The sequence below is a fragment of the Falco punctatus genome (assembly GCF_963210335.1).
Source record: "Falco punctatus genome assembly, chromosome: Z".
Lineage (NCBI taxonomy): Eukaryota > Metazoa > Chordata > Aves > Falconiformes > Falconidae > Falco > Falco punctatus.
This window is the reverse complement of record NC_137586.1, coordinates 34,208,280-34,231,308: the sequence shown is the minus strand read 5'-3', so window position 1 is coordinate 34,231,308 and position 23,029 is coordinate 34,208,280. Positions and strand designations below refer to the sequence as shown.

At 37.3% G+C, this 23,029-nt stretch overlaps 1 long non-coding RNA gene across 1 annotated transcript in view; it reads left to right on the top strand.

Annotated features, from left to right (window-relative positions):
* Nucleotides 1–19,415, top strand: part of LOC308056460 — a 54,419-nt gene extending 35,004 nt beyond the window's left edge. Inside the window, exon 3 of the long non-coding RNA XR_013924839.1 lies at nucleotides 4–19,415. This is a non-coding gene — a long non-coding RNA (uncharacterized lncRNA). The remainder of the gene's footprint in view (nucleotides 1–3) is intronic.
* Nucleotides 19,416–23,029: the final 3,614 nt, after the last annotated feature.

Sequence of the window (23,029 nt, the reverse complement as noted above, 5' to 3'; positions counted from 1 at the left end):
CAGGTAGACTTCAGCCTCAATTACATTTGTGTGAATTTATATTAACTGCACTGATATAGGATGTAGTTTAAATTCACATTAGTATAACCCACAGAAGAACCTGGGTCCAAATGCCCAATGTGAATAAAAAAAGTGATTGCATTTAATAGAGAAGGCTTTGTCCCATGTTAACATAAGCAATCAGTAAATATTATATTGTCTTACATCAGTTGCTTGTCCCTTTTTTGGGGTGATTATTGTCAGTATAGGAGTTACTATAATTGTTTAAATATCTCTAACGTCCATAGAACTCCCAGTGACTGTACCTCTTACTGCAGAGGGGAATTTAAAATCTATTGCTGGCTATGAGGAGAGAGAAAATCTTAAAGTTTGGGAATGTTCTGAATTTTCATGAGACCTATCTGAGGCCCAGAACAAGAAAAACTTTAGAGTTCTAATTCCATTGCACTCTAGAGGCTGAAATCATGTCATGATGACATCAGTAATACATCAGTAATCGTGTAAGTCAGTCCTCTTTACAACTGTGGGGACACAGGCAGAACCACAGGTATATAAACGTTTTGGACACTACTGACCCTTAGGTCTGTGAGCAGGTGTCTTAGTATGGTTTACTTCTCTATAAAGCAAACATGACACATATTGCTTACAAGGAAAATCAAGTCGTGTGCAAAATCTAAGGGGCTGAAACCCATTTCTTGTTAGTGGCTGTACTGACAGAGAATGGCTACTTAGTCTGCAATCCTCAACTGCTCGTGAATGTGCTCCTCCTTTTGTTTTCATTAAGATTAATTAAAATTTGGCTGTCTCAGGCTAAATCTTCCTTTGGGCTCAGCTGATGGGTTTTCTTCCTTCTTTCCAGAGAACTGCAAGCCCAGAAGTCTTCTATCTCTAGATGGTAAGTTGAATTCTGCATGTGAATACATTTCTTCTGTTTTTATTTTGTAATTTAAGTTTGTGCTTTACACTATATTCAATTTTTAATTAGCTTTACAAGTTAAAAACTACATTTCTTCTTTCCTTATCAAGGTCCACTAGACTAAGCCATGGCTGTCCATCTCCCACTTGTTACCCCAGTTCAGATTTGCAAAACTCAGTTCTCAGCAGAACAAACCAATAGCAAACTATCTGTATATAAGGCCAAGCAAGGCTCAGGATTATTTTTTTGAAATCAGGATTTATATACCAAAGTAGCTGTCTGTGAACAGTTTTTGAAGATACTGTAATTGCAGCAAAAGAAAAAATTTGTCTGAAAAAGTTGCTGTGACATTTTCTGATCTTTCCAACAGAGAAAAATACAGTTGTCTTCCTATATTTACTCTTGGACATCCTGAGTCTGTTAAGACAACTTATACAAAATCAACTTTAGACTCCTTCTTTATGCTGGAAGGTTTGATAGCTAGGTCCTTATATTCCTGCATGTGCAATCCTGCACGTGCAATCCTTTTCATGCCATCACCAGTATGATAATGTCTTGTGTGGCGCCTAAGCAACAGGCTCAGTTCTGTTTTTACTGGATGACTGTGCTATGATGCACATAGTGAAACTATCTTTGACATACACTGAACCAGGGAAAGTGTATTTGGAGCCTTTTCATCTGACTGCTTGTATTGATCTATGCACAGTGGACTTTTGGATTCTAGGAAAGCATCAGATGGGTGAATTCATAAAATGAAAAATTATTTGTGATGTTTAATACTTTATTTTGTCTCTCCCTAGAAAACACTGTGTGTTTGATATTTTAAGTCCATTTTTCTCTCCCTCTTCTCTGGCACATCTTAAGTTTTTTTAAGGGGAGGTGCTGAGGAAAAGACTGTTATCTGCTTAAGCATCACTAAACAAAGGAGTTTGTGCTGATGCAATCAGTGCCTGATTTTACTAGAATAAAAAAAAAAAGCATGAGTTTTACTCACTTTGGGCCAGCAGTTTATTCCACATGTGTTCTTCAGAGTCATCTTTCAGAATAAGCTTTATTTTCTACAGTTACAATGAACTTGAGCAAAAATTATGTGACCAAACAGTTTCTGTCTAGAAAAGCATGAATTCCTCGCCTCCTTACCCTTTCCAGCCATCCTCCCTCTCTTGCCGTACCATGTCTTCAAGAAGTAAATTAATGCTGGTTAATAGTCACTCATAACTAAAATAACGGAAGTAGAATAGCATCATGACCCTTTTGTGCAGGACTGAATGTATGGGTCTTCACTCCATACATAGCCTTTGGAAGGCATATATTTAATCAGTTTTCCACAGATAGTACTCTTCTGTCTCCACCACATCATCAACGTTTGAAGGAAGGAGGGGGGGGATATTTTCTCTATCATCTACTGCTCTGTTATTTAAAGAGGTATCTAGTGTAACAATTAGAAAGTCAATGACTCAGATTCATTTAGTCTTAAAACTGCTGAGGAGGATGTTCAGAGAAAGCCTCTCACACCTACCAGACTCTATGCCTGTTCTTCAAAACCAACGCCCTTAATATGTGTTTTGTATAAAGGTATTCTGTTGATAGATAAACAACGGGTAAATAGACAGAGAGACAGACTGAGAGACAGGTATGGCATCTGTCTAATACTACAAATGCCATACATACATAAGTATATGTGAGTGCATGTATGTAGGTATTTATCTTCAGATATCTAGGTATCCAGAAATACAGTCATTGAAAAATAAATAGATACATAGATAATGACATAAATAGATAGGGCCAAGACATAAATCAGGTCAGCTAGCTCATTTTTCCTCACAAACTCAGAAGAAACATTCACTAATGTAGATTTTCACAGTCTTGCAAACTGTTAGAGAAGCATGGAGAGTTTTAACCTTCCCATTTGCCAAAAGGAGCCTATGATGTTAAGGGTGATGAAGTCCAGCATATGCTTTGCCCCTAGGTTGCTCTATCAACTCACAGCTGATATCCTGAAAATCAAATACCATTAATATTAGCAGTCTAGTGGTAGATCAGGCTTAAAGTAGAGACAGTTAGGCAAGAGTGTAGCCATATGGCCTGACAAATACAGACAATGATTGATTTTACGTTTAATGGCAATTATGTACTCTGCAATGAAGAAGTGTTTTACATAGTTTCAGGTCAGAGCATCAATAAATACTGCAAAGCCTCCTGTCTTCTAAAAAGCTAACCTTTTTTGAGCTATGTAGATGAGCCTTGCTGGATTTCAAGGTCTCCCAACACACAGCCCTGAAAGAAAAGGAGAATGATAATTAAGATTTAGTATAAATTTTACTGCGGAGGCATTCAGTCACTCTGCAGGCCTTAAGAAAGGTTTTACATTTTGAAGGCCAGGAGAACTATCAAGAACTATACTCCAGTGACTTTTATATTTTTATGCAGTGTAATTTGAGAAACAAAATGAAGTGTCTTGTTCTCTGTTCTTGTGCATTTTTCTGTGTGATAGCTTTGGTGCATGTTGTCCTTGGTAATACAGTGCTGGCACATCAAGCTTCTGAAGGGAGAGAAGGCAGTCAACAGGTTGTTCTGGAGGGAGGATGATGATTACACCCTGATAATTACACAAATGATTCAGAGGCCTAAAGTAATGAGAACCTGAGGGCTAATGGTAAGAAAGTGTGTGGGGGAAACCCTCAAGCAAAGCTTATGTTTCATGACATCCACGCCCACTGATCATGTAAACTGAATATCTCTCTTAGCCTGGTGGAGCGACCCTTCCACTTTGTCAGTCTGGACTAGCTGCAAAGAATGCCACAGGACAGTTTTATCTTTAGGGCCAAAAAGAAGGTGGATCTCAATCTAGAGACTGTTGGTGACCTCCTTCAATGGAAGTGATCTAGTTCTCAAATGATATACCTCAGTAAACTACAGGGAAGAAAATCAAACACTGCCTGACCATTACCTCTGTGGGGTTTGATAATTCTGTTGTTTCTTGTTTTCCATCTCAGTCAATGGGTTATAGTAAGAGTTATGAGGAAGATGGTTAAGAGGCCCATCAATCAATTTCTCACAAACTTTGGAAAGTTACATATTAGGAATTTTCCGACCTTGATTCCTAAAAGTGTTTTCTGGGTTATGACAATGGAAATGAAAGAATTACTGGGATGTCTGTCCATCTGGACAGGAGTGTCAGGATGGGACTTAGTACCTCCCCAGGGCACCCATTAATTCCGGCATCATCATACTTATTCTAAGCAGAAAATACATGAAGATGAAAAGGAACATCATCACATTTTCCTGAAAGATAATTCAAATTACTCATATAGTATTCTAGATAACAATTCATGAGTCACTGAAGTTATTCTAGACATCAGTAAATAGAAGTATATTCATTGTAGGAAAGTGGTTAATGGGAGGGAATACTTCTTGGATAAATAATTTTATATTCCTCCCACAGTCCCTTTATGTAGGTTTACTTTTTGAAGTAAATCTTCGTAAAAAAATCTTAAGAAAAATGCATGAGTGAAGACGATGGACCAGTTGTGACAGAGGATTGTTGACAAGTGAGTTGGTAGGACGGAGGAGGGGATATTCAAGTGAGATTACAGATTTGGCTGATTATCAGAAAAATATTGTTTCTCTGAAATCTCAGTTGTTACAGTTGGCTTGTTGTATATCCTCTGAGTTTTCTTTTCCAACAGCTTGCCCTGTACTATATTAGCTGCCAGTACCAAAGGAAAAGTCAGCTAAGAGGGTCATTTGTGTTACAAGATTTCTTGCAGGAGGCAGTGACCTCCTGTCTGCTAATTTCATAGTCAGCATTTGTTTTGTAAAGCAGTTCCAATGGCAAAAGTGCTCAACAGTAAACATCAAGAAGCAGCTTACCAAAAGTATGTACTCCTAAATAAATCAAAATACTGGGAATCACTGTTATGTGGTGCCCTAGTCCTGTTAGCATTTCTGTTGTGTGTTGAAGGCTGATGTTGTTGGCCAGGCATCTCAATACTCAAGAAACTTAATCTGAAGACACCAGTATCATGTCTTCCACCATGACTATGGCTTTCTAACATTTCAAATGTATGGCTTTTTAAGGCCACCATGAAAAGGTGCTCATGACATTTAGTATATTTAAATATTGTTTGTCAAGCACTTGTGTGTAAACTAATGTATCCAAGTCTTGATCTGTGGGTAACTGTTCTAATTTTTTTTTTCATTAAGGCTTTTTCATATGTTTTGGTGTTAGAAGATACTGACTTAAAATATTGAACTTTTCCATGACACAGGGAGTTCTGTCAGTGAAGTATAGCTTTCAGGACATTGTCCATAGTTAACATTTCACTTGCATAAGCCCAGATAAACAAACCATTGTCCTTTCTACTGAGTCACCCAAAAGGCCTGCTTTCTGCATATGTCATGAATAACAGCTACTTACAATCTACATTCATTGTTTTGCTTCTTGTATTCCAAAGTCCATATGTAAGACTTTTTGTCTTGACACATTTTCCTTGTCTGCAGCTGAAATCTCCTCAGGGTATTTATTTACTTTCTCTTTTTAATTTTCTGGAAAATGTGTTTGCTAATCTAAAAATGTTTTAGCTGCCAATTGTCACTGGTCTTTATAAATAAAATCTTATAAAAATGTAATAGTTTTCAAAAAATTTCCACTACATCATGCTGCAAGTGTTTATATCTTCTATATACTAACAGAAAAACAGGGTTGCTCACTCAGTCTGTTCTCTGTCTGTAATACACTTTTATAAATGAACTGGAGCTGTTCAGCCTTATGTTCGGAATAGTATATTAAACCTTTGCCTTTCATTGGATCTTTGCCACTTCACTTTATTTCTTGACACCAAACAATCATTCTTCTTACGGAAATCAGATCTTAACTGGGCAGAACTGGGCAAAACTTATTTCACACTTATCCAGACTTCAGAGGAAATGAATTTCAGCCCCTATGTTTAGATGATTTTAACTGCTGAAAAACTGGAAGCTGAATGTTACCTAAGCTATCATAGATTACTTTAAGGACAGATGCATCAGAAGGAGAAACTGTCAGACATGGACCTTCTGATAAAGCACAGCTTCTATGTGTGGAGACCTACGTCTCAAAGCTGATCTGCCAAGGAACTGTAGACCTGTGTTTGTTGCTGCTCGGGAGCATTTCCAGGATCACAAGATACTCTCAGCCATAATAAAACTTGAGATCTTGTTGTTGTTTGGAGATAATCAGTGAGATTAACACCTCCTGTGGCTGGTTTGTCTCAGGCTGGGGTGACTAGGATCCTGAATATGTTGTTTGCCAATGACTAAAGTGGGAATCTATACAGGTAGAGAAGTTCCTTTATCACAGCTAAAGGTGGGTGAGATCAACTCTACCCCTAGCGCAAAGTGTTGGATCTAAGAAATCCAAGCTGTTAATGTCTAGGCCCTATAAAACTGAGCCACAGGTAATTGGGATGCCACTGAGGAGAACTCAATAATAGTCCCCAGGGTTTGAGTTGTACATTATTAGTGCTCTTAAGACCTATATTAATATATGGTTATGTTGCCATATAGTCAGTGCTAAGCTGAGGGGAAAACTGTATGGTATTAAGGCAGAGGAAAGACAGACTGGACAGTAAGAAGCGAGTGCTGAAAGAGAAAACAGCACGCATCTTCCCTGAATACCTCAGTGCCTGCTCCTTCATTTATGTTTGCTGTTAGGTACAAACTGAATCTGGAAGATAGAGTGACAACAGAAAAAGTACCATAGCTCAACCTGCAGCCTGCACTTAGCTTTGTGAAAAACACACTTTGCTGTAATTTGACAGAAAACTGGGTTTAACAGTCCTAAAAGATTGATCAGCATCTCCCATGATTCTGAGGCTTTACCTGTTGGCAGTTTAACTTTATGAAAGATGAGATTCGGTGCTGAAATGGATGCAGGCCCTGGTATTTGGGTCAACACAGGGGTTTGTTTGGCTGTAGATATGCAGATTCAAAACCTCGATTATTTTCAATAATAAATGATGGTCTGGTGATGAGCTCATTGTGGGTATCCAAAGGAAAACCTCTTCTTCGTCCCTTCCACTAGGTAAGCATGGAGTTAATGAAATGGTGAGATAATTTTGGACAGTGTTTGTGCCTTAGGTGGGACTGCTTGTCATAAACCACCCCGTGACTGTGGCCTTCACTGTCTAATACAAAATCCAAGATCTTCTTTTTATGGGTGCTAGAAGAAACGTTGATCGTAAAGGCCGAAGGCAGGTTGTAATGTTGATTTCAGGGAATCTGTTTGACCCCACATTTTTTTCTTTGGAAAGGTCATCTGACTCTTGTCACATTTACAACTGTTGACATCAATCAGCCTTTGACTTGCTCAGAAAGGTCACTTAAATGGACCACATGAAGAGGCATCTCTGCAGCTGTGGCGCTGGCTTGCAAGCACAGGTGTGGTGCCAGTCACGGCATCAGGGACTGTGCTGAAAAGCTTTTCATAGCAGCTGTCCTCTCTGCAGAGGGCTGAGCGCTGTTCCCACACTGCAAGGAGCTGTAAGTCAGACTTACAAGACAACAGGGCTGCCTACTTTCACTGGCTAGTCTTAATGAATTTTGTCATCAGCAAATATCAACTCTTGCCACTAGCTAGGGTGCTGAGCTGTAAATATCAGAGACCTACTTAAAAGGAAAACTAATAAGTTACTTGCTTGTAACTTGGAAGCTGGAGCCAGATCCAGAGAACCAATTAAGCTTAAATTTCCTAGGGAATCTGAGGATGTGTCCAAGGCAGGATGTCTCAGGGATGTATCGAAGCCACTGACAGCAATGTTACTCTGCCTCAGCACAGCTGATACCTGTTAAAGCTACTATAGGAGCCCTGCACTGAACAGCACAGTTCCCAGCAGAAGTACATCAGAAAGATTGAGCATGTTGCTCAGTTTCACATTGCAAATTTCATGCTTCAGCTAGAAAAGCTCATGGGCATGTTCACATGAAAAGACCATCCCAAAATAGCAGTGAGACAGACAAGATAAAGTAGATTACAGAATGTGTTCAGGCTCTAATACGAATAACGTTTTCTCCTTTACAGCTTTAACTCCTTACATGTCATATATCAAAACAGATATATAAGTAAAAACAAATAAGTATTTGGGGCGTGTGTGTGTGTGTATACTGTAAAAAAGGAAAGTGACTTCAAATGAACCTGTTCCTTCTGCCATTCTGGAGAAAATACATTTCCAAAAATGTAAGGAACTTAGTAGAGTCCACGACATTTTTTAGAAGCGTATTGAAGAACTAAACATATAAAATCATTTGAAAAAGCAAGATATCAACATGTTATGTATATCCTTTTCATCTAAGGAAATCGGATTTCATTGCACTGTAGAACGCTTGCCGTAGGAAAAGTTGATCACACAGAGTATAGCTCAATCTTTCTAACTCCAGGGTTGGACACACAACACATGGCCAAAATGTAGTTATTTCTTGCAAAGCTAAGAAATTCAGCGAGCACATTAAAAAGGGAGCAAAAGAGTGTCTTTTTTGGTGAGTCATCCAAACATATGACTTCAGGCTATGCTAAACAACATTATAAAAAATGCCTACAATTATCATAGATCCAGGTAAACTGCTAGATCACACAGCCCTTCCCTCTTTCCTGCCAAATTTATAACATTTCCTTATTTACATTTACAGATTTTTTACTCTTACCAATATTCAAATCTCATGTTCAGCAGGTTTCCCCTTTGCATTTAAAACTGGTTTCTTTAAATGTAAGATTGTTGTAGTATCATAAATTAAAATGAAATTTCAAATATCTAGTCAAGTAGTAGCTTAAATGGTCCCATGGATGATCTTCATTGTTTCATATATAAAAGACATGAAAATTTTCAGCGCCAAGCTGAAATATTTTAACTCTTCTCTAAAGAATTGCTGCTGATCTGTGTTGCCATACTGCAGGATTATGGGACATTTTTCCTACAAAGCTGATTTATAAAGTACTATACAACAAATAACAGAGGGAGAGAACCACAAATTCAGCTAGAATGGAAAGGAAAGCACTTTAATAATCATGACTTTTAACAACTTGCTAATCATATCTAGAAAAAGTAAATCATTCAGGAGAGATTGCTTTAGGAAATATTCACCCCTGGCCATTCTTTACAAAGCAGCAGATTACTAACAGAAAAAGGACTGAAGGTTAGACATCACCACCCTATGGTGTTCCATCTTCCAGCCTGATCAGAAACCCAGACCCACACTGAAGTCAAACTAAGACAGGCTTCTGGGTGAGCATCAACAGAGTAAACAAAGACTTCCTCCGCTTCCATAAGCAAATTAATTTTGGTATCAGCTGCCACTTCAGCCATAATCTTGAAAGCCATAGAGATAAGGTAAGTGGAAGGAAGAACAAAAGGAATGTAATAGAAAATACAAGTATTCATGCCTCGGGGTGTGTACCATTGAATCATCAATCACTGAAAAGATACTTTAAAATACACTTATTGCTCTGACAGTCAGAGTTCAGTTTTCAAATGAACCAACAATTCAAATCTTTAACAAATCAACAGCATTGATTTCTGTGTTAAATCCCTTTAAACTTCTTCCAACATTGGCTTTAGAGGAAATTCAACATAAGCTGGTTCCTACTCCAGCCTTCCTAAGGAATGTAGTGGGCTTCTGAGAGGAAAGGTGGCAAGAGGATACAGCCCCAGTGTACGTGTATATGCATATATACAACCATATGTAATGAATACATAATATATTATGTACATCTACATATCTATCTGTCTGTCTATCCATCTATCTATCTATAATGTCCTTTAAGAAAAAGGCAAAGAGGAATATGGCTGTTCCAAATTAAATAAACTCTGAAGGAAGATATAGCTCATTATCTTCTTTTTCTAAGCAGTTCATTCTATGCTGAGCTCCATATTTCTAAAGGAACAGAGATACTATTAATCAGGATATTCCACAACAGATCACCTTCAGATGGTAAATGAACTGTTGGGGGAAAAAAAGAAAAGAATATAAACTACCATTGCTTAAACGTTTATTGATCATGCACAAGCTTTCCACTTTGCCTAGAAGAGGTCCAATAAATGGAGCTCCCAGACAGCTGAAAACCACTGATAAATGCTAACATTAGCTTTCCTATTTCACCAGACTGCAATCTATATAAATGTGGTCTTATTTATAGAAAGCATGTTTGCGTCACTACTGCCAGGAGTTCTAGCATGAATAACACTGCAGAAGACAGAAATACAGAAACATGAGGAATAGAATAACTGTTCTGCATGCACAGAACTCTTACTCCTATATGCAGTTCTGCAAAATCTGCATACCTTGGCACTAAATGTGAAAACTGTAAGCTAGAAAGTATCTGTGACTCTGAGGATCCTAAAACCAGAAATCCTTGTAAAGGGTTAAATGATAAAACTGCAAAACTGCATTGCAAATAGACACACACTGCATTTTCTTACTATACTTAGCAGACCAATATAACTAACATACACCTCTATTACGCATACCTAAAGCAGATTAAATCAAAGCAATTGATTTTGTTTTTTCTCTTTCTCCAACATGATCAGCATAGCTATTATGCACAGTTAAACATGATCATAAATTTCTCAATGAACAGCAATGTTAATTACGGTTTTGGATGCTTCCTTGTTAAAGAGATGATAGCAGACGGCAACAGAGTGAAGAGGAGCAGTGGAAAAACTTAACTGAAAGCAAAGGTGGACAGTTCTGTATGTAAGTATCATACAGAGGTGAATAATAAAAAGAACATAAAAGTAGTTACATATCAAAATCTACAGCTTAGACTTTAATTGCCAGAAAATGTAGGTAACTTTTCCCTCCATAGAGCCTTTGCTCCTTCCTCTGCATCTCTTTCTGGTGAAATCTGGTCCTTAAAGACAATTACATTCTGTGTAGTTATGGTTAAGAGAATGAAGAAAAAGATTAAAGATTTTAATCTATAGTATTCTGTCCCCAAACTACATAAAAACTCCCTTATATTCAGGACATTTTCTCTGACCAAATTTCTTTGACCAAATTGCATTTTACATAGCTTTAATATTCTTCCCTTACACTCTACTGGGTTTTGGCTGTCAAGGATAACTATCAATGATAATTTTACTTTTGTCCTGCTAATTCTATGCTCTGTCTCTGTATAATTGTATGTGACAGTAATAAACTGATGTGTCCCAAAATTGCAATAGTTGCGACCTTGGATTTGTATGGCCAGAACAAAACCTCATTTAGTTTGCAGTATTAATCTCTGTAGTCTTACTAGGAAATGCATCAGCCTTTCATACATGCTGGGGAAAAAAGAAGAAAAGAAAAAAAAAAGAGTAAGATTGAACAGTAATTAGGTTATTATGGGCAGAATTTAAAGATTCCTCTTTATTCTGACTGTCTCGGATTCTAAAACAAAAACATATCTATGTCTTCCATGTGTTTGCATTTAAGAAGAGAGGAAATACAAGGCTGCATGTGTGTTACCCAAAAAATAAAGCTGGTTAAATAAGAATATACCCAGTTTCAAACTCTTCCGTTCTTGCTTCCAGTTGATAGTCATAAGAAATGGTACTAGAAAAAGATTTTTTTATTATTTTTGAGAATGAAATGCTTTTATCTTGGAATTAATAAGATTTTCCTAGCTTTCATGTATTTGATTACTTATTTTTTTCTTCTTGGATGTCAGAAATGTTTTCAAGGTCATTATGAGTTTGGCTGGAAACTCTATTAGTAGAACTTCTAAAATGTAATTAAAAACATTTTTCAATTAAGTCAGGGCCTCAGTCAAAACAAACAGAAACAATGAAGCTGGTGATTCAAGTATCTAATCACAGAAAGTGTATTTCTGCAGTGAGAAAGGAAGATGATTTCATTAGCTACCTTTGTTAAATGTAAACGACTGAGAAAGCAAAACAAAACTATTTTTAATAGACTCCCTGGGTAAAATTAAACTTTGGTCCATGTAATAATGACAGCTGTAAATACCAGTATAAGAAGTTAGTAAGAGCAATTACTCAAGTCCACTTAAAGCCCTAAATCTCTGTTAATTGTAATATAAAACAGGTGTTGCTCATGTAGAAAATATGTCCACTAAGATACCCAGCTAGTTGCATCTTTCATCATATTTTTCAAGGGACTGGTAATTATCCAAAAGTCTGAATGTTTTCAGACCCATCAGATCCTCCTTATCCCTCTCCTAACCCCATCTACAAGACACCTACACACAGATACAAAGGGTAGGTTAATCTTACATTGTTACAGTCTTTTCAGTGTGCCAAAAGCCAAAATGATTTATGTATCAGCAGTTGGTGGGCAAGTTAATAAGGCAGTGCCTTGCTCTCAAAAGTTACTGAAGCTTCTTTAAGCAGAACAAATATTTTTCCCAGGTTTGATATTGCCTGCCATTTCCCCCAGTGTCATGTAGGTTCCCTGGGGACTGTCGCCAACTGAGGAAAACTGCAGGCACTTCACAGCTGCATTGCATAAGGTATGCTGGTTTTGTGCAATATGGTGTAGTCATCTACTGAAGAAGAAAATCTTTGAGAGAAAAAGGAATGCATTCTGTCAGGCTGAAGGGCTGCCCTACGCTATCGCAATTTGCTGGCTAAAAGGATGGCAGTGCAGAAAACACAGTTCTGAAGTCTTCACAATGTATTGGCATAAGTTTGTCTTCCACCTGTGTACTGCAGATATGCATTTGCATGCATAGCATAATTTCAGCTCCCCTATTTATGAAAGTCAAGCAAACTATTAACTCTGTCCAATCCTTCTCCCTTACAGTACTTAATAAAAGATACCTTCAAAGAAAATCTGTTATTTTGGTTATATATTCCACTCAGCTGTTTGTTCAGCGTTATGTCCTTTCTGCTGTGTTTATAGCTTCAGTAATGCACACTGAACTGGAAAGCACCGTCAAAATGCAGAACACATGAAAGGTCAAATATATCGTAGGAGGCTATCAGTGTTTGCAGACTCATTGTCATGGATAACTCTGTAATGAGGCAAGATGTTAAGAGGTGCTATCTGTTATGAACCTGCCAATAAATAAGCTCTAAATTATTCTTTAAAAAAAGAACAAATAATTACAATTTTACATAAATACTCAAACAAGCTTTTTTGCATATGCAGAAATCTCAGCAGTTGAAGGAATTGAATACAATAGCTTGTTCTATCCCCAAATAAATAGATGAAACCAGTATCTATTATCATTTGCTAACTGGGTGGTGCTTGATTTCATAAGTGGTGGTTATAGCATGTAAATATTTTGTAAATATCTCTATGTCATAATCTCCTTATGTTCATTCTTCACAATAAAATCAGAGGTAGTTTAATAGGATCATGTATTAAGACTGGTTTTTTTTAGTGCTACAGTTCCTTGTATTAGAACAAGATAGCTTAGATTCCTCACCTTGGGTTAGTGTACTTGGAATTCGTGGTTCTGTGGATGAGAAAGGACTCTAGACAAATGGAAAATTTTTCACAGAAAAGTTTTTTAAAATCACAGAAATCTTTTATTCACTAGAATCTGTAGACCTTTATCCAAAACTAGTGTTTCTTTCTACAAGGAGAATGCATAATACAAATTGGAGAGAAACTTCTGTGTTGAGCAGCATTGAAATTAATTGCATTTGTGAGCAAAAAATCAAGATTTCTTCAAAGATGTTTATTGCAGAGAAACTTTAGAGTTTACTCAAACCTTGTCTCTACCAAGACATTTGTTTCTGTGTTTGTCCTTTCACTACTGGCTCACATGGAGGCAAAGCATGTCATCCACATCAGTGTTCTTTCAGCACAGTAATTGCTGTGTCCTAGATTCTGGTTCTGCTACTTTCAATTAATGCCCCAGTTGGGTTTTTTTGTTGTTTGGTTGTTGTATACTTTTTTGTTTGTTGGTTGGTTTTTTGGTTTTTTTGTTTTGTTTTGTTTTGTTCTGTTTTGTTTTGGTTTTAAGAATGTTAGAAGAAAACCTCTTTCATAACAGATGTAATACTTTGTCTTTTGCCTTTAGTTTTCCTGCTGTGATGTTGAATATTCTAATCACCTCAAAGTGGAAACAGGACTCAGGCATATCATCATTTTCATCCCTTTTATCATGACCTTGGTGATTAGTTTTGTGCCACTGAACAGTAAACGCTATGCAGGTGAATTGTATATTAACTATCATTTTAACCATAATTAGAAGTTCACTTAATGGTGTTTGCATTCCTTAAGCCCAGAATAGACAAGTACATAGGAAGTAAAAATTAGTAAAAACATTTATGCATGTGAATATTAAAAAAAGAGTGTTTATTAATGGATATTACTTGTGGAAATTGGGAAGATTCACAAAGCTGTACAAAGCAGCTGTACAGAGTGTGAGGTCACAATGCATGAGACTTACACAATATGTTTATCAGAGGATTAGATGCTTCCCACACGTCTTCACCTTAGTCTTTGGAGTTCACTCTAAAGTCTTTCACTCACCATCTGTCAGGCAGAAGAAAATTATTATTGTGCCCTTTACTGCAGCATAGAGAGCCAGGCCATCCATAGCAGCTGCCTGACTTATGTTGCTAGTGCCTCTCCTGCTTCATGCTCTCCACATCTGAGTAAACCACCCTGTTTGCCACAACATCGTGGTCTCTTATCAGCTATCTGAAGGCATGGCATTTCAGCACCTTCTTCCTTTTTTCTTAAATCAAAAGGTATTTTATTGTTTCATGATTCCCAGACAACTCTTTCAGCTCTGCTTACAGCTCAGTGCAATAACAAAATAACCCACTGTGTGCAACCACAGACTAAGCTAATTTTTTTAGACAGATGACCTTGAGTGACACAAATGAAAGTTTCCTTAGCTTAGTCCTTTATTTCCTTCTAATGCTTTCCCCTTTCTCAGAAAGTGGAGACATTCCCTTCTACAGATTTAGTTTAGCTTCCGAGCTATCTTGAAAGTCTGCCTCTCTGTTCCAGATTTTCATTAATTAGGGAAAGAAACTGGAGACCTCTGGCAAATGCTACATTATAAAAAAGATCATAAATTTCAGGCTTCTTTCAAAGTCACAATGATGGAGAAACCAACTATGTCACATACACATCATTTGCAGACTGCAAAAACTCCTTTCTGTGTGGAAAATTTCAGATTTTCCTTTCATGTAAACTGAGGAATCTGAAACATAATCTGCTCAGGAGACATAGATGTGCCAAAGCACTGGAAAAGAAAAGGGGAAAAAGTGAAAAGTGAAAAGTTAGGAACCTTTCATGGTCTGATTTATTTCACATACCTCTCTACTGCTTTGACAGCTGTTTTGAGAAACCTGGCATCAAAATAGTTCTGTTTTCCTTCTATCTGCAAATCTCTTTGACAAACCAGTCAGACAGACACTGTAAAACTCAGGATGGATAAGCTTCTTCAGCAGTGGTATTTCTGGTATTTCAGTGTTTATACAGGGAGAAGTTTCAGTCCATGTGACTCAATGGAAAAGAGTACCAAGGCTGTGTGCTTTTCAGACTTCCAGTTTCCTGCAGTGAACTGCGTTAGGTATCTAAAAGGAGAGTATGAGGAAAGAATCAACACATTTATCCTAATGACACAAGTTTTTTTTCCTGTTACATTGTCAAGCCATGAGGCTGGTGCACCTCCAAACAGATAAACACAACAGTGCTTTGAAGGAGTCCTTAAAGACACATTTGGTGAAGTTTTACCTTCCTAACACTTGCTCAGTCCTTTTCCAGTATTATTTGCATTACTGCATGTTTTGTGGAATGGCTTGTGCCTGTGGGGCTCAAAGTAGTATCTAAGTGGGCAATGGCTTTTTTTCAAGTGTGCAGACCAAGCTTCATGAAGGTATTCAGGATTAAGTTGATCTTAATGTGGTCCTCAATTTCACTGAAATCTCTTAGAAATACATACCAAGTTGCTTCTCTAACTCTGACTGGGGGCCTGTAGCAATCTTCCAATACCTAAATTCATTTTAAACAGGTAAATAAATTTACTTGTCTAAAAACTACCTTCCTTTCTTTCATATTGTTAAAGATACCAATCATGTTTTGATGTACTAATGAGCCAGCAGTAATCCACCTGGATTCTGTGTAATGACACCAGCATCTTCCAAGAGAGCCTCCCAGTACGAGAATCCTGTAATCTTTCCCACTTGAAATGCCACTTTGCTCTTGAAATCAGTGTGGCCAGCCCTGAAGAAATCCAGAGAAACAGAAAAGGTTGAAAAAATTTAATATTAATACTAAACAATTTTCCTGGAAGTTAAAGATTAAGTTTGAACCATAATATAGAAACTAAAACCTTGTCAATTTTACATACAGATCTACCCTTATATGTATGATAATGAGTTCTGAAAGAATTAGTGTTTTAATAGGACCTTATATGATTTTTTTCCTGATTATATATTATTTGATTTTGAAGGGAATATTTCAGTTGTTATTGTCTAGAGGCTTCTCTGGTGGGCTGATACAGGACATTAGCAGTGGCAACAGCAAGAGCCACCTGGAAGTTCACAGGTTACTAAGGAAACAAATGGAATTCTGGAGTATTTTAAAGCTAGATGTTCTGCTGGAGTTTACAGATAAAGGGTAGTCTGCATTCCACAAGTACTGTATTTATTAAAAGAGACAAAACACAGTACTCATGTAAGGTCGTAATGATTCTTGGCAGGACTAGAAAGCAGTAAAACTTTGAAACATACCCAGTGTGTTATAGCATTAGTAGTTAGGGCAGTCATCAATTTGCAGATGCTTTGGTCAGTTTGTTTTCTTCTAGCTCTCCTCCTACCTGTTCCTTTCAGAATCATGATTACATTCTTCCTTCCCAATTCTAGTTCGAGTAAATGTTATAATATCTAAACCAGCAGGTGAGGGCTGTTACAGACAGGTTCAAGGTGTGCCACACTTCTAAATGAATAGGCTGTTGATCAACAATTTCAAAAATTTACTTAATCTAATACTCATTAATCGGTAGTGACTGTCCAGGTAAGAGAAAACCTGGAAAGCACTGTCCCAAGTTCTGCTGCCTCAGAGCTGCAGTGACTTATTACTTGACATCCTGTAGAAAATGCAGCTGACAGGTAACAGGGTCTCCTGTGCTAAAAGCAGAGACTGTCATTAGGAAAAACAGCAAAATCATCCTATTGCCATTTTAGATGGAGAAAAAAATGGAAGTGACATTTGACAAATACCAAACTTCACTGGTTACAAAAGTGAAAATCAGATAGGAATAAAACTTGCTGCTTACAAGTCTGAATTCACATAAATTAGAAAATAGACATCTTTTGCAGGAAAAACCAGCCCAGCAATATTTCCTGGAAACTGAAATTACATTTACAAGAAGGATCCCTGTCCTAAACCAGGGCATTTTATCACAGCCAAAATGTAGTCTGTGATTTCTTTCTAAAAAAGAGATCTTTTGACTCAGATACATTGCTACAGGTCAAGGTATTCATACTAATTCCATAGAGGAGAATTGTGAAGCCACATCTTTATACTACCATATTTCTACATGTTATTTATTTATTTTCTGAGTCTAGTGACCCAGGGCGCATGATCTGAGAAACTGCAGGCAGCAAAAACTGATAAGAAAAAGGGTTGTGTAAAAGCTTGGTGAACAGGAAAGCAACTCTGTCTTGCCTTGAGATGGCTGAATGACTCTTACTCACCTTTAAAGTCTTTCATCATGTTATTACATAATTGTCTTATGAAATGTGTTCTGTACAGATATGCGTAGGAAGCAGAAGAGACCTGTGGCTGTCACCTAGAAAATCTTACTAATCTTGTAATTTTCTGTATTTCAAGATTTTGACTTGAGGATCTGCCATGACTAGAATTTCTAACATTGTAAAAATCTTTGATTAAGTAGCAAGATATTATGCTTTAGTTGTTGTGCTTATACAATAGACCTATCCTTGCGCTGCATTAGATACCTATATATTATTTGCCATTTCACAGGGCTGGACAAATAAACAGAATTTTACAGATGGTAGATAGGTGACACATGGGGATTCAAATATTCAGCCTTCCTGAGTTTTTTGAGTTTTAGGAATAAACTGTGAAATGTAAAATATAATAAAGATGCATTCTATGTGCTCTAAAACCAAGGGTCGGTGATAAGAGCAAACCCATTCCTGTTTGAAAGTTGTATAGGAAAGAATATTATTTAGGTTCAGTATTGCTCTTAGTTCACAAGGATTTTGTGTTACAGTTCATTGACCTACTCCATCTATTTTTAATTAAAAGTACTTGCTACCCTAGGCTTAGGCTAATCCCTCAGAATTATAAACACAAACAGCTATATAAACCAGAAGAGAGAAAATAGTTACTGTCAGCTACTCATGGAGAACAAATCTGGGCTCTTTAGGTTACTGTGCGTAAGTTTCGGAAGTGAAGATTAACACACAGGTGGGCATCCAAGATTGTGTTTCAACCTGTAATGAAGTAACCTTGAAGCATGAAGGTTTGTAGTTTCTCTCTCATCTTGATTTAAATAGCTACAGCAAACTGACACAAGGGAGTGAGAGGAGGTGAGAGCCAGTAGAGGAAGGAGGAAGGAATAAAAAGAGGAGAGAGGGAAGGACACTCACTTAGTGTTCTGTCTTTGGTATTCCCTCCATTAAACGTTCCTAAGCATTCTTCCTCGGGGTACAAACAGTCCTGTTTCTGTTCAGAGCCGCTGTAGTTTGCATGGAGGCAGGTGAACACACAGTAACCATTCTGGTAGTGTTTCATGAATTTTTAGATAAAATTTATTTCAGATATATTTGCTTCTTATACATAAAACCAAAAAAACATTATGTAAAACAACTACCAAGTCTAAATTGCCTTTAGTACATAGATGCTGTAAACTGAAATATGTTTAGATGTCATCAGACTCTAACATGGATCAAAAGCAGTCCTTTTAACCAGAGTTATGCCAATTCACACCATCATGATAGCTACGTTAAAAAGCCTTAGCGGCTCAGATATACAGTAGGGATGATAGAACAATAGGGTGCAAGAAAAAAAGTAAAGCAAGGAGCAGGTAATAAGGTTAGATACCATATATTAAATATTTTAATTTCCCCAATTGCATGCCAACAACTAAGATTTATATGACTATTCTCTGCTAATGAAAACCACAATACTCTAAAATATCCCTGTCTTGTTTACAAGTGACTAGATACTCTCACTGAAGTTAAGTGGACCAATTAGGGGACGGAGTTTGTTATATTCAGGCCACTGGGTCACATTGTGTACAGTTTGAAAAAACTAAATATTGTTTCTAGGAAAGATTCAGAATAAATTTATCTATAATTTTCTTAAAGTTCCATCAGGGAAGTCTTCCGTTTTGTCAGGAAATTAAGAGCTTGTCTTCTAAAATTAATTTATGGCTCTGTCTTTACTGCAAAGTGCACAGCATTCAGGATACTTGCAGGATGTCCTTTTTTTTCCTTATTTTGGGGTGGGGAAAGATAAGATATGTAGCTTAGTCTAAGGTTGACTTTAAAATCCTTATGTCACCTAGGTATGTACTGTGAGAAACATAACACCTCTATTATCTCCGCTTTGAGGAATACAAGCTTGAATGACTTGAGAGACAACTTAAGGTTGTCTCCAGTTCAAGAGAGTAGAGCCCATGGGAAGTCTTAGTATGTGTAATAATTTCATATAGATTGACCAGTCTCATCTTCTGAAATGATGATATGCCTATTAGGTAACACACAAGAAGCAAAGCTCCCAGTGTCTATCTCAAACCTTCAGTATTAGCTTGTGAACATCAGAAACAGCACTCTGCATGGCAAAAGTGTTTAGGACTTGTTGCCTGTGTCATTCTGTCTCCTGAGTTACCTCACACGAAAAGTAAAGAAATCTCAGACACAGGCAGTGGAACAGGCTGAGCTCTGAGCTACAATCTGAAACCTTCCCAGTCCACACAGGAGAAATCAAGTTCTGAGCAACTGCATAACACTGGTAGTTTTGCACTAAAACCATCACTTTGTTTGAATTATAGCATATCTTTAGAAAAAGCAGCTTGCATTGGTTTAATAGTTTTCGGCGGCAAGGAAACCACTCCACTGTTCATACAGTGTTTTGGTTTTAGCTTTCATCTCCACCAGCTTCCTTCTCTTGATCTCTTTATGTGTTTTTCTGCTAAAATCCATAAATGTCTCCTATGTAGATACTTAAAAAACAAGATTCAAAACCAAATCCTAGCCTCCTGTTGGATTATTTGACAGATTGACACCTTAAATCTTCCACAGTAGAAGGGTCTTAAAGCTTACCCTATACAGTCCAGTTTTCAGAATTCAGACCATCTCAGTAGGCCTTTTCCAATTTTGTATATTACTTTTAAATAGGTCTGTCAGGAACAGTAATAGTCTCATTAATGCTATAAAGGGAAGAGCATTTTTCTCCTCCTCCTAATATTCTCCTACTGCTTTGCTCTCACAGCATATTTGAGACTTGTTTCTCGAGCTTCTTAAATCAAAGAACAACTTTTTTAAAAAAAGGTGGATCTTTTAAGAAAGCATGTTATCCTTGGATAAACACTTCCCATTTATCTTTTTGACTGAGTTTTTCCATTCAATAGAGACTATACTGACTGTATGGTATGTTCTTGAAATCAGAATATGTGAATTGAGCCAGAAATGTTCTTGGTCTGACTCTCTGTACAGTGAAGATGTCACCCTACCCTGCAGCACTGTTTTAAGTATCAAAAAATAAGGTCTGAAGTCTATAAAGGACCCCAGCATTTTCAGTCTACAGCACTTTCCTCTCAAGCAGGCTATAAGGATTTCTGCAACTCCAGATTCACGTGAGTCATGGAAGGAAGATGTGATATCATTCATATCAGAGCTTTACTGAGTACACAGGGGTTGCTCCCTTCAGGTGGAAGTGAAAACTGTCCAGCCAGGCCTCACACTGCTATTCAGACAAATGGGAAAACCAAAACACTGCATGTAAGTAAACATATGCGGTGTAACCATTCCTTCACCTTCACCTTTTCTCTCTGCATGCTAAGAGAGACACAGAGGTTGAGAGCACAAGGCACTGGGCCTGAGATGTTACACGCCGCACTATCATAGCTGAAACACCACAGAAAACAGTTTGCATTTCCCTTTCCTCTGAAAATGAAAGCTGAACAAAACAAACCCCATCTTGCCTCATGGGTGGGAAGGGTGGGTGACAGAATATGACAGCAGTTGTGCTTGCACTGTGGTGCTGCATGGGACTGGTAAGATCTTCCTTCCTCTGCTATTAGACAAAAGCTTCTCACCAAATGCACTAGTACCTTGCATCCTCACTGCACTCCTAGAACAACACTGAAACAAGCACAGGTGTTTTTCTGAGGCCAAGAAGGGAAAAGCAATGAGGAAATATGTGTGGAAATGTAGAAAAAGTGCTTCTTGAGTTTTACGTCAGAGTGGTTTACACATTGAAGTTCTGGAGATGGAACTACTTGTCCAAGATCTGGAAAAAAAAAAAAAAAAATGTTAAACACAGAGCTGGTTACACAAGCATTCAAGCTTCAGGACCTTCCTTAGGAACTCTCAGGAGGACTGTAAATCACTCAGATATAATTCCATGGGAAAAAAGCCCATTGCTCTGGGATGTTTGAAAAAAAGCATCTAACACATTTTTACAAAAGAGTCATTATGTTTAGATTCTATAGTAAACACTTCAAAATGTATGACATGCAGTACAGCATGCAAACCATATCTCAAGAACAGTGAAGAGCTCAGTAAAACCACATTGAGTGATATAGCTTGGGTTTAGAGAAAAATAGGTATGAATCTTTCACTGGAGAATTCCTGAACCAATGTCTACATCTCTTAAGGCTTTCTGTATGGTGATTGAATATCTCCTACTCTGCCTCATTTAAGAATCAAATGCACTGAAGTATGTTTTAACGTTACTTATAATTAGGTCTAGTCAAACATTTTCTCTTGAAGAGTTCTGTCGGAAAACACTAATATTTTGAATGTAAAACTTTTGAACCTAAAAATACCCCCATCTTTTCATTTTGTGAATTCTTGCTGAGCAAACAGGAAGAATTCATTTCCCTGTTTTCTGGAGTAGACTACAGAGTCACCTTGTTCCCAGCTGTGTGCCACAGTGGCAGTCTGAACCCAGTGAGTTCAGCAAAGGAGCCAAGCAAGATTCCAGGGACCTGTTGTGACATTTCTCTCTCCATAAGGTTTTGCAGGGTTGGTGGATTTTGAAAAACTCTGCTTCAAGACTCTTTTGGGAATGGAATTCCTAGAGTATCTCTTGAAAAAAGAGGACATGTGAGATGATAGGGTAAAATAGTATACAGCAATTAGCTGCCCCATATGGGAGAACTCAGACTTTTTCACTAAACACGAAGGTGTGGAATACCTTCAACAATATGTGTGTAGTGTGCGTGTATTAATAACACACTAATACCTCACTGCCTATGAGTTAGGTCTTTCAAGGAAAGGAGTCTTCATTTTCCTGAAGTTGTTTTTGACATGTTATAAGTTTCTGGAAATATCCATGGCACCTTGGTAGTCCAAGGTAAAATTCCATGGTAGCAGTTAAGAAAAGGTTTCAGAACCACAGTTTTTAGAGGTACCACTTTAAGTTTCCAAGACTTTAATTTTTTATTATTATTTTTTCCCTAAAAGAAAAAAAAAAGCCAAAAAAAGAAATCAACCCCCCTTATCCAATAAATCTACATTTCAAAAATGTAACTTTAAAGTTACATTTTCTTTTTATTTCCTGATGAAAACCTTTTGGTATGTTTTGTTGTTATTTTTTTATTTTTTTTATTAAGTAAGCCTCTAAAACATTTGGGGCACATTTCTCTATCTTATTTGTAATAAGAGTGTCAAATAAAATATTATTTCCCCTTCAGATCATAGACACCCACCTCATCAATGGTTCTCCATTAACAAGAAAGTGAAATCCAGACTTCTACTTAATAAAACTGACGCCTTCCCACATTCCAAGTAAAGCCATATCAACCATTTCTCATTCCTTAAGAAATAACAAGTTTTTCTACAGTTATTATTAATCTACAAAGTCTTTGCAAGTACTGTTATTAAACTCCTTTTGATGCTTGCTCAGAATAGCTCAGTGGTGACTTTGTATTGCCCCGGCCTCTTTTTTTCGACAATACAGTGATTACAGCGT